The sequence below is a fragment of the Rosa rugosa genome, unplaced genomic scaffold (genome assembly GCF_958449725.1).
Source record: "Rosa rugosa unplaced genomic scaffold, drRosRugo1.1 SCAFFOLD_220, whole genome shotgun sequence".
NCBI classification, from domain to species: domain Eukaryota; kingdom Viridiplantae; phylum Streptophyta; class Magnoliopsida; order Rosales; family Rosaceae; genus Rosa; species Rosa rugosa.
The window spans coordinates 4,046-13,007 of NW_026908930.1; the positions used below are offsets into that span (position 1 = coordinate 4,046).

At 37.0% G+C, this 8,962-nt stretch overlaps 1 long non-coding RNA gene across 1 annotated transcript; it reads right to left on the bottom strand.

Moving 5' to 3' along the window:
- Window positions 1-6,195: 6,195 nt before the first annotated feature.
- On the bottom strand, window positions 6,196-8,739 carry LOC133724203 (uncharacterized). Its single transcript, XR_009853533.1, has 3 exons — window positions 8,573-8,739; window positions 8,434-8,487; window positions 6,196-8,342 (listed from the first exon to the last, which is right to left on the bottom strand). It is a non-coding gene; the product is annotated as an uncharacterized LOC133724203 (long non-coding RNA).
- Between the last annotated feature and the right edge of the window lie 223 nt (window positions 8,740-8,962).

Genomic DNA, 8,962 nt, shown 5'->3' on the forward strand with positions numbered 1-8,962 from the left:
TTACTGCGACAACAATGGGGCAATTGCTCAAGCCAAGGAACCAATGTCTCATCAAAAATCCAAACACATCGAAAGACGTTTCCATATCATAAGGGAGATTGTTAATCGTGAAGACGTTAACATTCTCAAAGTAGCATCTGTTGATAACATATCGGATCCATTCACTAAGCCTTTATCACAAGCAAAGCTAGAACGACATCTTGAGAAGATGGGTGTACATTTCTTGGCTGATTGAGTTTAGTACAAGTGAGAGATTGAAGGAGTTGTGTCCTAAAACAATCATTTTGATGAAATTATTATTAAGAGCAAGTTTATTGTTCATTGCTTATATTTAATATTTGATTGAACAAGGTCCAAGGAATATAAGTTAAAGAGAAAGTAATCTAAATAGTTAGATGTGTGAGACCTTTACTCTTTCACACTCTTATCCTAAAAGGTTCCTAGTCATAGGATTATCACTTGGACATTGATAATCCGGAAAGACTAGCACATACTATGTATGCTCAATATGGAGGATGATATGTCTCTTGTCATTTGTGTAGAGACACTAATACAAGCATGTGGGTGCTCTTAACTTAAAGAGTACACTGAATGCGATCATTAGAGTTCTTGTATGGAGTCTTACTTACATGTCAAACTTGAACTCTAAATTGCAATAATACAAATTAGTCCTTTGACTTGAGACATCATATATAGTTGTCTTATGAGTGAATGGATTATCTCTTGATGATGCAATAATATTGTGTCCCTTAATGGATATAATAGATGCATTCATTGGTATAATCAATTCGGTCATGGAGACATGTGTTAGCCAAATAGCTACCCTCAAGTATAAGGGGTACAAGTAATAGTATAGGGAGTTAAGAAATGTTGTCGAACCCACGAGGATTGGATTCCTTTCACTAGCTAGGGTATTAACCTAAGGAGAGCTAGAATATACAAATGTACAATCACAAACCTAAATTTACAAGGAAATCTAGGCTTATGGTGAGTATGTGCATTGTGGTGATAGTGAAATTATTTTTGGTTTTTGAAGATAGTTTTGAATTGAAAACAATTAGTTCAAATATAAACTAAATTACTCTAAACTAAAATAGTGATATAATGGATGAAGTTAGGGGTTGGATTGTCTACCACTAACCTCCTTTGCAAGTATAGAAATTCAAATACAAGTGATGATATTCTAATTTCCCAATTACCCTCTTTGCATCCGGATAAGACTACAAAGGCTTAAACTCCTTTAATGGTATCAATTCCAACCGGATAAGTCTAGAATTAACTACCTAAGAACAAATCCTATTACCGGTTAAGTCTCAATTCCTTGTTCCTAGATGCATAAAGTTTTGAGTTTAGATAATCATGCAAGCAAACCAATCCTAGATCTAGGTGATTTTAACTCACAACCTTCACATGCACAAAGAGGATGCTATCATGCTATTAATGTTCAAGGTTAACTACTCCCTAAACATTTTTTCATGAGATGACAAACACAACACATTCAAAATAGTTAAGTTTGAATGAATGCACTCACTTCTTGAATTAGCATATGAAGATGAAAATCATAAATAATATCAAATGCAAATTAAAACATCAATTCATACAAGTTTAGCTAGGGCATTCAACCCTAGCCCCGACAAAGTACTACTCACTCATAATTACATATACTAAATTCATAATCAAATTAAACACCAAAATATAATCTAGAGTAAAAGGGATAGAGTTGGCTTAGTGGTGTGTCGGATGGTCCCCAAGCTCACGTCTTGGTGGTGATTCTCTCTCCTTCTTGCTCTTGAAGATTTGATGATAAAAGATAGTGAAGCTTGTATTATGTATTATGTGAATAAGTGGAGTAGATGGAGAAAATGATGATAGAAAAGATAGTGGAGAAATGATGTAGTAGTGGTGGTGTTAATGGAGGTAGAGGATAAGAAATGGTGGTGGTGATGGAGGAGATAGAGTAGTATGGATAGTATGAGTTTGGATTTTGGGAGGTGGAGATGGAGGTTTTGTGAAGGAGATGAAGAGAGAAAGAATATGTAATGGATGAAGGAATTGGTGATTTTCTTCTTTGTTGTAGCCTCTATTTATAGGCTAACAAGCAAAACTATTTGGCTTTAAACAAATGATGATGAGTTAGGTTTGAGAATTTAAACATTAATGAAATTTGTTAGGTTTGAATATTTAAACACTAATGGAATTTGTTAGGTTTGAGTCACTTTCTACTCATTTTTCCTTCAATTAATTCTCCACCAAGACTTCAGATTTTGCCCGTGACTTCTTCATATGAAATGATCCACCATGAGTGTAGATCATTGTGTCAAATTTTCAGAATTTATTTCCATGCCATTGGGCCGAAATCGCTGCTGGACTCCTTACAGGTCCAGTTTTCCAGTTTTGCTTCTGCATAAAATTGGGCTGACTGTTTGAAGGCATTCCACTTCTATTTGGCTCTTGCACTCTTCATAAGAAATGTTTCTTAGGATGTCTAGAATGGATCTGGAAGGTTTCAACTCATTTGAAATTCATTTGGTCAGGTAGTCGCTCCTTCTTCCTTGCTTGGCTTGGTTTCTCCTAGCCGGAGTAGGAAAATGTGTAAAGTTGACATTTTTAGTGCATTTCCATTTTTCTCCATCATTTCCTAGCATGATAAGGAAAACATAATAAATATATATAAATAAACACAAAGGTTAAGCAAAAGTACAAGATTAGGGAAATAATGAAATTGGATTAGTCAACATTAAATTTGGACTTTAGAACAAGTAATTTCCATGTTTTATGGGACAAATATGTATATGAATTATGATCCAACAACATGTGAGTGTACAATAAGGAATCTCTATCCTTAAGTAAATAAGGTGTATGTTCAAAGATGTGATTAAATGAGTCTTTGGCCAAAGCATTGAATGAGATTAAAAAGGAGTTTCTAATCACATTCTAAGAATCACATAAGAATGAAAAATCACATTACGGGATTGATATATCAATTCCATACCCCGATGATGTGATTTAGAACATCGTGTTAGAGAATGACCGTATTGTATTGTAATTCCAATTGAACAGGTTCTTTGTCATTCTACATTAACTAGGGTAGTCATGATATGCTGCAAGACGTCACTCATGACTTGTGAAGTCCCTGATGATTAATAAACATTTATAATCCTAATAACAAGGGAGAATCAAAAATGGGGTTTTTGATTCGTAAACAAAATAGAATGGTTTCTATAAACTTCACTGCCTTGTTAATTAGAACCTAAGAGATCGCACACCATATAAGTGGATCCTTGAGATTGTATATGAAGAAGATTAAACAAGAGTTGGTTATGACCAAATAATTAATTAGATTTATTATTTGGACATAATTAGGATTTTCGGGTAAAAACCGAACCTATTGGGCCTAAACGATTGTCAAGTTTTGGTGTGGACTTGGGCTTCACTAAATGAGATTTAAATGAAAGCCCAAGACACATTTTTAGTGCCTAATAATATGTATGGACCAGCCAACATATTGGCTTTATGAAAGTCAATATTTTTCTTTTAGTAATTGGATTGATTTCCTATTATATAAAGTAAAAGCATGGACAAAAGTGTTAAGAGTGTCACACATCTAACTCTTTAGATTACTTTCTCTTTAACTCTTATTCCTTGGACCTTGTTTAATCAAATAAGCAATGAAAAATAAACTTTCCCTTTTGATTAATAATAATTACAATAATAATTACATCAAAATGATTGTTTTAGGACACAACTCCTTCCTTTTTTTGGGTCATGATGATGAAGATTTGCTCTTTATCAATAACATTATTATATGGTCTGGTTTGTCTATTGATTCTCTCTCATTAATATTCATTTTGATTAATTTCTGTAGTTTATGTGGGACTCAAAATCCTCTGTTTTGCACCTTGAATTCCATGTGGTTGGAATCCTTTTTTATCTTTGATTTTGGATGTTTGTTTTGTTTTAGTTTTTGTAGAATTGGATTATGGAAAGACCTTAAAGATTTTTCAAGACGATCTTCCTCTTCTTCTGTTTTTTTGGCACAGAGGGTTTGTTGATCTGGGTTTGTGTCACTGCAATTCTTCACCATCTCCTTCTGCACTGGCAAATTCTTCTCACCAAGACTCACATATTCTGTCTTTCTCTAGTTTTTCCTTCAATGTTTTCCTCGTTTCTGAGCTCTAAGACTATCATGGAGGTTCCTCTGGGTACTTCAATTTCTTATGATTTGTAAGACAAAGAAACATCTCTATGTCCTAAACCCTATACATCAGTTATATAGGTAAGTTTTTAATAAGGACATTATATTAAAGAACAAGTGAGAACTTTTGAATAAATGGTTGGATGAGTATTTTAAACTTTAGTTGATATTTTAAAATTTCAACATGCATGTCATCCAACCGTTCATTCAAAAGTCCTCACTTGGTAATGACACAATATTCTTGGGTATGAGAGCAACTTCTCTCTCTCTCTCTCTCTCGTTGTTTTTTGATAGCCGCAAGGGCATAAGTTGTGTTTTTCCAGATCGATCTCTTCGATCAATCTCCTACCTCCCCTTCTTCTTTGTGATCATCCTCTGCCCCACTCTGCCTTCGTGTTCTCCATCTCCATCTCCTCCTTTTACTTTGTTCCAATCCCTTTTATTGTCCTTGTCTCTTTGGCTCCCTAACATTCAGATTATGGTAGGCGTCAAGGAGGTTCCTACTATATTTACGACGGCAGCGACACTTCTGGGTGGCATCAAGCACTCGGATCCGGTTATGAATTTGTTACATAATTGGATTCTGTTATGCCCAAGACAGATTGGATGGTCTCTGCTTTCTGCCTTGGCTTCTTGATCATGGGGGCGACATTGGTCCTAATCATGAGGTAACTAACGGTGGAGTGGTCACTGGCAATGGTGGTGCTGGCACAGTTCTTCTAAATGCTGAAGCCTGGCTGGCGTCTTTGGCAGCTAGGGTTCCTCCTATGCCCTTTGCAGCTTGTTGGGCCTGGTTGATGGAGCCTGGGTCCAACTGTTTTTTATTTCTTTTATTTTCTTTTACTGTACCCTTTGTTTTTGGGCTTGGAAGTGACATGCCGAGCCTAGCTTACTGGGTGTAGGTTTTCTTTTTTTGTTTTTTTGTTTTTTGTATGCTAGTTGGACAATAATTAATGGGGCGTGTCTTTTTAGTATGGTCGTGGTCGGCTTAGGCATACATGTTTATTGTTCTATATATGTGAACTCTAGGAGCTGGAGTCTTTGTTACTACTTAGGGGTTGGGCTTATTTCCAGATCATGTTTGGCTTCTTGTAACATTTCATTGCTATTTGTACCTAAGTCTGTTTAATAAAAGTGTTTTGGTCTCTTCTAAAAAAAATAAAAAAAATTAAAAGTCATCACTCGGTCCTTATTATAAGGTCCTCATATATCATGATGAAACCATGCAATTTAATACAGTTCAAGATCAAGTTCTCCCAAGTCTCTTTATCATGATGAAATTTTCCATAGGACAAAATTGACAACACTTATAAAAGAGTTGCAGTAAATTTTTTTTTTTTTTTTTTTGCTTAATAACCAATTTGCTTCCCTGAATTTTATTATTAGCAAACTAGCCATAAGCATATAACTTGATCCATCAGTATCCTTTTAATACTTATATTATCAATTAAGTCACCATATGTTTTTTTGAAAGTAAGAAACAACCAAAAAAATCCAAAGATGCAAACAGAGAGATGTTTATCCATATGTAGATGAAAGATGAAATCTAAAATACGGATGATCCATGGTCATGGAGGGACTGGCGCCGGCAAGAGGAATACATTTGCGCCGATCCGCAGTCAAAAGATGGCCGGATGGCAGATATTTGGTCATCTCGGGTTTGGCTTGAATGAGTCAGCAATTTTTAGGTCGGGACAATAGCTTTTCAATTCAATAGCAATAACTCTTTTGTGTAGTTCTCAGTGATAACGATTTTTTTTTAGCACAGTACAAAAGTGTGATATATATACTCTTAATTTACTTTAGAGTTAAATACTGTTTACTCCCTATACTTATAGGGTTTCATCGTTTCAGTCCCTGACCTTCAAATTTTACCTAAAAAATCCTCAAACTCTCAATTTCCTCCCCATCAGTCCCTGCTGTCAAGCTCCGTCTAAATTGTCCGTTAAATTGCTGACGTAGCATTTTTTACACGCCGAAATGTCTATTATACCCTTACCTTATATATATTTTTTAATTTATTTATTTTCTTTTTTCTCTCTCACGTTTTTTTTTTCCTTTTTACCTCTTTCTACCTCTTCTTCTTCCAGTTCTCTCTCTCCAAGATCCAAGATCCGAAATAGTCTGCGCCAACTAACCAAAACGACCAACCTCCCACCTCCCTCATCTTCTTCCTCACCATCGACTCATCATCATCACATGAACCAATCTCTCTCACCACCTTAACCCGAAGAGAGAGAAAGATGCAGACCCGGTTCTCAACCCTGACCCGAACCCTAACGTCCACGACCCGATCCTTCTCCTCCTCCACGCCGTCAACCACCTTCTCCTCCCAATTGCCGCCAACCCTAGTGGGCCTCCGGGCTGGCCTCGCCGCCGAGTCTCGCACTCACGGAATTCGTTGAAGGTGAAGGTCCGTACTCCGTGGAGGTCGGCACGAAGAAGAAGCCATTGCCGAAGCCAAAATGGATGGAGTCAATCTCGGTCGGCGAGAAGTACATGCAGATTAAGAAGAAGCTCAGGGAATTGAAGCTCCACACAGTCTGCGAGGAGGCCAAGTGTCCTAATCTCGGCGAGTGCTCGTCCGGCGGCGAAACCGCCACCGCCACCGCCACTATCATGATTCTCAGCGACACATGTACGTGCGGTTGCAGGTGAGGTGTTCGACGAAATGTGTGTGAGAGAGGAGGCTTTCGTGTTTTGTGGTTGAAATGTTGATTGGAAATGTGTGCAGGTTTTGTAATTGGAAAACTTCTAGGATCCCAATCAGCCGGCGAATGTGGCGGAAGCGATTGCGTCGTGGGGTTTGGATTATGTGGTGATTACTTGAGTGGACCGGGATGATATGCCTGATCAAGGGAGTGGACATTTTGCTGAGACCGTGATCAAGTTGAAGAAGCTCAAACCCAATATGCTCATCGAGGCTTTAAGTATGTTTTCACTTTCGAGTAGCTGATAGATAGGGGTGTGGGATAATTACCGTGAGCTGCTCTTTCATGGTCATTGAGGCATTGGCAGCGGCGGCCATGACGCTTGGATCAAGCCTTTGAAGGGATGGACCGACCCTCTGAGAGAGAGAGAGAGTGCAAATCTAGTAGTACAGAAGAGAGGAGAGGAGAGAGGAGGCCCATTCTTTGGAACATCACTGATCCAACGAACAACGAAGAGGTAAAAAGGAAGGGAAAAAAAAGGTGAGAGAGAAAAAAGAAAATAAATTAATTAAAAAATATATAAGGTAAGGGTATAATAGACAGTTCGGCGTGTAAAAATGCCACGTCAGCAATTTAATGGACAATTTAGACGGAGCTTGACGGCAGGGACTGATTTGGAGGAAATTGAGAGTTTAAAAAGTTTTTAGGTGAAATTCGAAAGTCAGGGATTGAAATAATGAAACTCTATAAATATAGAGAGTAAACAGTATTTAACTCTTTACTTTATACTAGCTCGGAAAATTAAGAGTTAAGACTATACATTAATTGTATATAAGTATGCATGCCCTGCTGTAATTGAGCACAGTACGTACAAGATTAACTTCACCCAAGTTTTAGCACATGAATGTTATGTGACATGTAATTCTACGTACTAAACTTAAATGAGATTGGACATTGTCGGTATAAAAAAAAGAGAGAGAGAATTCTTTGCATGATGATTTTCCAACTACAGGACGAAATTGACAACATTCGGTAAATAGACTGGCAGTAAATTCTGAAAAGAAAACAGTGAAATGAAAGATGTGGGAACAAATTAATTTGAAGTCATTTCTGAGATAGCCTTGCATACCATGGCTTCTGAACTACTTATACATATATAGCATCTTCCATGCGGGTATATATGCTCGATCTACATAAGCAAGTCCTACTTTATTTTAAAAAAATCCTAGTTTATTAAAAAAAAAAAGTCCTAAATTATTGCAACAAGATCGAAAATGTAGATTATGTGGTGGCTTCTAAGCTAGTGAACCCTATATGTTCTAAACCCTACTAAGTACTAACTCGTTGGAATATTCCCTTCCCTCCCTCCCCTTCAGCCTCGTTTTAACGAGAAGCAAAAATAGAGGTGGTCAGTTACGCAATCCCCACCGAGGACCAAAGAGAGTGATATCCCGGCCATTAAGACGTTGTAATGGTCTAGCATTCATCTTTGCATGCTGCATTCAAGTTGATCAAAAGAAGTTAATATAATGTGATTAGTGTTGTGATGTATAGATTGATGCAGATCAACAAATATCGGTTACTTACACCATAGACGACTCGTTCAAGTAACCTCAGTTGTTCTTTTGTAACAGAAAGTACCTGAGATGGAAGTGTGAATCTAATTACAAGAATTTTGAAGAAAACTTAATCAGCTAGGGTTATGATGATGAAGAGGTCGTTGTACCTTTTTGTTTACGCTCCAAATAACTCCTCCTGTGCAAGGAGGGGTTGTGAGTGAGCCCATATATCTGTAAAATTGTGAGCTTGGCCATCTTATCAATCTTGGATCAATCACTCCCAAGTGTATCTCCTTCTCTATACCAGTTAGAGACGATACGTCATTGTTCATCTGAAAGGTCGAATGTCAAAGATTAGCCACTAGTTTCCTATTATTATTTATTGAACAACATATATATATATATATATATATATATATATATATATATATAGATCCTATCCAGAGCGGAGTTCCGCTTTGAAATTATGGAGTGAACTTCGAGTTTTTGGTCGTTTTTAGATCGCATATCCACATCTTGACCGTTCAGTTTTTAGATACTAGTGTATAGATCATCTC